The sequence below is a fragment of the Poecilia latipinna genome, unplaced genomic scaffold (genome assembly GCF_001443285.1).
Source record: "Poecilia latipinna isolate Pla-1442-1.1 unplaced genomic scaffold, P_latipinna-1.0 Scaffold1071, whole genome shotgun sequence".
Taxonomy (NCBI): Eukaryota; Metazoa; Chordata; class Actinopteri; order Cyprinodontiformes; family Poeciliidae; genus Poecilia; species Poecilia latipinna.
This window is the reverse complement of record NW_015113687.1, coordinates 114,345-120,332: the sequence shown is the minus strand read 5'-3', so window position 1 is coordinate 120,332 and position 5,988 is coordinate 114,345. Positions and strand designations below refer to the sequence as shown.

Here is a 5,988-nt window from a genome sequence, read left to right as displayed (position 1 = left end):
TGTGTGTGTCTCTGTGTGTGTGTCTCTGTCTGTGTGTCTCTGTGTGTGTGTCTCTGTGTGTGTGTCTCTCTGTGTGTCTCTGTGTGTGTGTCTCTGTGTGTGTGTCTCTGTGTGTGTGTCTCTGTTTGTCTGTCTCTGTTTGTCTGTCTCTCTGTGTCTCTCTGTGTGTGTGTCTCTGTGTGTGTGTCTCTGTTTGTCTGTCTCTCTGTGTGTCTCTGTGTGTGTGTGTCTCTGTTTGTCTGTCTCTGTGTGTGTGTGTGTGTGTGTCTGTGTGTGTGTGTGTCTCTGTGTGTGTGTGTGTCTCTGTGTGTGTGTCTCTCTGTGTGTGTGTGAGTTTCAGGATTAATTTAGACTCATCTTTTTATTTGACGTTTTGTTTTTATTTCTTTTTTCTCTGGATTTGTTTGGGACCCCGATTCCAGAACATTCACTGCCGGCCCCGCCCACCCACACCTCTGCACCAATCACAGCCTCTGAAGCTGTGACATCACAGAGGGGGGGTTAGAGACGTTCTATTGGCCCAGAGCTGCTCGGGTGTTTCCTGTCTGTCGGGTTTTGTTGTATCAGGAACCAATCTCAGGCTCGACCTGCAGACATGATGGCAATAAACTGTCAGGAATCAAAGCTGCTGCTGTGTCGTTCTTCCAGCTACGGTGGCCGACAGGGGTCAAAACATTAAAGTATCCATTAGCTGCGATCTTTACGTTCTGTCGCTAAGCTCTCAGGTTTAATATAAAGTTTTCTTCTCTGCAGTTTTTTCACAGAATCAGGATAAGAAATGAAGCCAACATTCAAATATAAATGTCTTTTTTGTTGCTACAGCGCCCCCTGCTGTTTGTTTTCTACCTGCTAGGATCAACATTAGAATCTACATTATTACTTATGAATACCTGCTGCATAAGTGATGGATGTTTATCATCATTTATTATTGGAAAGCTAGATTGGGGGATAAATGGTTAGAATGACTGCTGACATGTTTCTGCAAACATTAATATGGAAAATGAGTTCAGATACATAACATTATCAGATACATGAAGGAAGAAAACTGATTCAAACTGAATTAAAGTGAAGCTTCATAACAGTAAAACTGTTCAGGGAATATTTCAGACCCATCATGTTACAGAAGTACAGTGGTTTTATTTGTTTTTATATATTTCACTGCATCCATATGTTTAATGTGTTTAATGAGTTAACTGTTCTCTAATTAAAGAGCTTTTCTGATCTCAATGGGACAAGCCGATTAAATAAGTTATTACTACTAATTATTATCTTACACAAACATGTAGATGAAAGGATCCAGTTTCTGATCCTCCACACCAGTATGGGGGAATTTTACTGCCATAATTCCAGAGCAAACATTTTCAGTCTGAAAGCAGAACTTCATGTCTTTCTCCTCCAAACTTCTGCTCTCTCAAATGTTCACTCTGCTCTCTCAAACCTTCCTCCTTGAGCTTAAAAATTGTTTCTCTGTTCGGATCAAATCTCCGCTTGTGAACCTCTGCTCGCTTGAGAATCATTTTCTGCTCAGAACAGAAAAGTGTTGTCGCCTGGCAATCTGTCAGCCAATAGAATGGCAGTGTTATGCTGGGTGCGTTTGTTTCCTTCTAGTGGGTGAGCCTGTGTGGCTACTATTCATTATATGCACATATTCACAGCAGCAACATGCAACTAAATTATTTTTTTAAATTTAAACATTATGATTTCCAGATTCTTTTTTATGTCTCTCCCAGTGGACAACATGAACATCTCAGACCCTCCATGATTTCTAGGAGAACCTGCAGAGTTGCAGGGTGATCAAATACTTATTTTCCTCACTGTGGATCCGTTTGTTGAACGTCGACACATCCAGAGGAGTTCATGCTAACAGCCAAGTCTTCGTTTGGAGACGTCAGACAAACGAGACGCTGCTGGACTCAGAGCAGCTTCACGTGGATTTATTGGGTTCTCCTGCAGAAAGTTACATTAAATACACTGAAGTCGTTTAAATTGGTCAGAATTGTTCTGGTTAATACCAGAAAAGATGAAATAATTTAAAATGCCATTTGTCAGGTCAGGATGACAGGAGTGAGAAGTTTGAAACATTTTCTGTAAATCCACAGGATGAAGGCAGTAAAACAGCAACACAGCAGATCAGTTTGTAACTTTATATTAAACGTTACAGTGAAGGCAGGAGGGTGATGCTAATCTAAACAGATTTCCAGACCATCACTTCCTTCCCACATAATTGTGTCTGAATGTTCAGAGCTTCGGACTTTTAAACACGTTTGAGAGATTTTAGAACAAACTTCCATCATGAAACTACTGGACACATTAGCTGGTCATTAACTTCCTGAAAGTTAATTTATTATTGAAGCCCTGAGGAGAAAAGCAAAAGTCTACCATAAACCTCATGAAAACATTTAGAGCCGCTTCATATTTGTGTTTAAAGAGGTTTTAGAGCTACAGGTCTTTATGTAAACACTTATTAACAGCTAAAACCTGGTAATTAATCATTAACACCTCTCAGTGGACGTCTGTCTGCCCTCATGAGTAAAACCAAATAGTTCAATGAGATTTCAAACAAAATAAGGTCAAAACAGATTTTATTCCAAATTTGTCAAGATTAACAGCTCTCACAAAATTTAAAAAATAAAATGTATTTTTACAGCAGCAGAACCTTTTTGGGTCTTTTTGTCCCAAAAGAATCTTCTAGAATGCACAACTGGACCTGTGGTCAGAACATTATGGTTTTCCCTCAGTGCGTACACACCGATGTCGCTTCAAGTTTTTTGGATACTTAAACGTTTTCCCACAGTGCTCACACCAGTAGGGTCTCTCTCCAGTGTGACTGCGGTAATGGGATTTTAGATAATCTAAACATGTAAAGGTTTTGCTGCATTTGTCACATCTGTATTTTCTTACATCAGAATGAATGTTTCTGTGTTTTGCTAAACCATTTGCAAAGCGAAAACGTTTCCCACATTGATCGCATGCATACAATTTTTCTCCAGTGTGAACCCTCTGGTGGGTTCTTAAATTGTCAAGTCGTGCAATTTTTTTCCCACATTGATCACAGCTGTACAGTTTTTTATCTTCATTTTTATCAGCATGGATTTTCTTGTGTTGTTTGAGACAGGATGGTTTTCTGAAGCATTTCCCACACTGGTCACAGCTGTACGGTTTCTTCTCTTCGTCTGCTCTTTGGGAAGTTTCAGATGTTGTTGTAGCAGAGATCTTCTTACAGGAATCACTCTCGGGTTTCTGGATTCCAATTGTTTTCAAGGTCTAATAAATATAAAATGAAAGACATGTTAGATATAGAGGAACATGCTTAAGCTGCTCCTGCTGCTAGCATCTCTTTAAAAATCAAAACACTTAGCTAGTGCTGTGTTAACTGACATTTCCTTAAAATGAATGAAATTGGTCACAAGTCATCCTTAAATGAGTCAAATGGTTTGAAAACCCAGAAGTTCATCTTGTGGCCTTTTTTCATGATTATAGACAAACTTTGAATAAAAAGTTTAAACTGAAACATGGTTTGGACTCTGCAGCTGTTTTGGGAATTAACCTATATGCCACGGACTTCCGTTTTAGCACTTCCGCATTTTTTAGCCACATAGAATGGTTCCGGTCCAAAGGCAGCAGTAAGTTAACAGTGGCTCCTCAGTCACTGCAGGACTATTAATGATGCCTATAAAATTATTCAGACGTCTTGAAACGCTCCAACAACAACAAAGGATTTAAGCTGGATGTGTCAAAACTTCACAATAACTTCGAAGGTAAGTTAATAAATCATTTGTATTCACCATAATGCCTCATGTCTGACGTAGCTAACAGGGACAAGCTTACAAAGGTGCTATGTAAACGTTGTGTTTTGATTATCTGTGCAGTGTGCAATCTACATATCTATGCTTTATAGATAGATATCTGTATAAACATATATAGATCTGTCTATATTGTGCCCAAGCTATCAGTCGAAGCTGAAGTTAGCTTCTGAATGTAGCATCTAATTCGGAAAATAGCTAAAGGGCGATTACACTTAATTTTTCATCATCTGGAGCTTTTTTAATGTGTTGTACTTTAAAAACAACACCTGGACATTTCAAACCTAACTAGATTATTCTGTACTAACAGCAGAATAAATAAAACATTTGTGAAACCTTCTAATTGATTTGTGAAATTTGTAAAATGTCAATAATAGATTCCAGAACGCCTTAGATCTGAATTATTAAAGTGGCATTATTTGTTATTTTAACTTTCCATTTTCTTTCCTTTTTTATCTTTATTATAGTTGGAGTTGGACAGGAGTTCAGTTTGAAGGCTTCCTGGAGGGAGAGATCAGCTGAACTAACGTTTTTCTCCTACTATTAACTTTTTTGCTTTTCTTTATATAGAAAGTATTTCTATCAGTTGCTTTTCCCATTTTGTATACAGTATTTGCTCTATTTTTTATTTTTACCTTAATGCTTACCTGGTCAGGTGAGGTGGAAATGTACATCCTGTTGATTACTGACAAATGTCAGAACCACATGGACTGAGCTGGTTACGTCAGATCAATCTGAATCTTTATTTCTCATTAAAACGACTCTTGTAATTTTAAGAAATTGTTATAAAATTGCATCTTTATTCTGCTGTAACGATGACTGCATTCTTGCAATTAAAATTTCTTGTATCCTGACCATAATGCTCTTTATACAACTCACATAACAGATGATTGAACTAGCAGTGTGTTATAGATGTGCAGCAATAGATGTGTGTTAGCTTTAGTGGCTACATTCCGCTGTCACCTTGATATCAGCAGGAAAATGAAAAAACTAAGTACTGGATGGTACCGGCTAATTACTGGACACCATGATACACCAAAAAACTCGATTGTTTTACCAGTAGCTCACAGATATTTTAAGTTTTTCGTCTTTTTCATGGTACAGATCTTGCAGCTTTGGCTAAAAACAATAGGAGCCAGAGGGACCTGGAAACGATCTATGTAGCGAAAATTTAAACGGAAGTACGTCACCACGACGATTAGAGTGACATTAGTTTGAGCCACATGATTAAAATTCAAGTCATCTGATATAAATATATCTAAAACACCAACCTTCACTGTGTTTGCAGGTTTCTCAGCTGGGTGGTCCGTGTTTCTCTGCTGCTCCTTTATTTTCTCATGTTTCTCCATAATTCTGGTCACAAACCGCTCAAAGTGCAAAAACCTAGCAGCTCTTTGCTTCTTCTTCTTCTTTTATGGCGGTTGGCAACTTACTGATGTGCATTACCGCCATCTACTGGAACGGAGTGGATCGGGATGCCACTCGTACTGCTATTTGAGTTTTTGAAGCATCTGTATGAACTTGAACGTACCCATAGTACTTATTGTCTGAATATGATTGTACTGAATACGGATCTGAAAGGTTTTCTTTTTTCCTTTTCTCCAATAAAGTAAAATCAACACTATTAGGAAATAGAGACGGATGGACTGGTGAACAGTGTTGTAGTACTCGAGATCGGTCTCGGTCTCCAGACCAAATTTTCTGATGGTCTCGGTCTCGGGCTCTGAGGACTCGGCATTTTATTTCAAGACCAGTCGAGACCCCAACTGTGAAAATATCACTAAACGTACAGCATGAGCATACTGTCCACTTTATTTGTTAACATCTTTGATTTCAGTGGATGCAAAACGCACCGATTAAAATCCAACCAATAACGTGACTTGCCAGTTACGTGTTTCTGTTTCTCCCCTCTTCTCCCACCTTCCACTCGCACGAGACATGCGCAGTGGTTTTCTCTCAGCGGCAGAAAATGTTTGTCTAATGGTCAGTAATGGAATATCGTATCATAAGAAATCCGATGGCCACAGCTAACTCAGCAGCGCTTCGCTTTCACAGACGGTGGAGACAACGTCTAACTTTTTTCGTCACTTAGAAAAGTAGCTCGAAGGTAAGCTCGGTTAACGTGATGTTAGCAAAGCTAGCTGTACAGAGACACATAAGCATTGTGATGAAAAAAAGTCACTCA

The 5,988-nt window shown here is 38.8% G+C and overlaps 2 long non-coding RNA genes across 2 annotated transcripts; one reads left to right on the top strand and one right to left on the bottom strand.

The window, feature by feature from the left end:
• Positions 1 to 320: 320 nt before the first annotated feature.
• On the bottom strand, positions 321 to 5,263 carry LOC106959353 (uncharacterized). The gene is made up of 2 exons (XR_001427327.1): positions 5,075 to 5,263; positions 321 to 3,264 (listed from the first exon to the last, which is right to left on the bottom strand). It is a non-coding gene; the product is annotated as an uncharacterized LOC106959353 (long non-coding RNA).
• On the top strand, positions 1,858 to 4,560 carry LOC106959354 (uncharacterized). The gene is made up of 3 exons (XR_001427328.1): positions 1,858 to 1,871; positions 3,622 to 3,758; positions 4,271 to 4,560. It is a non-coding gene; the product is annotated as an uncharacterized LOC106959354 (long non-coding RNA).
• Positions 5,264 to 5,988: the final 725 nt, after the last annotated feature.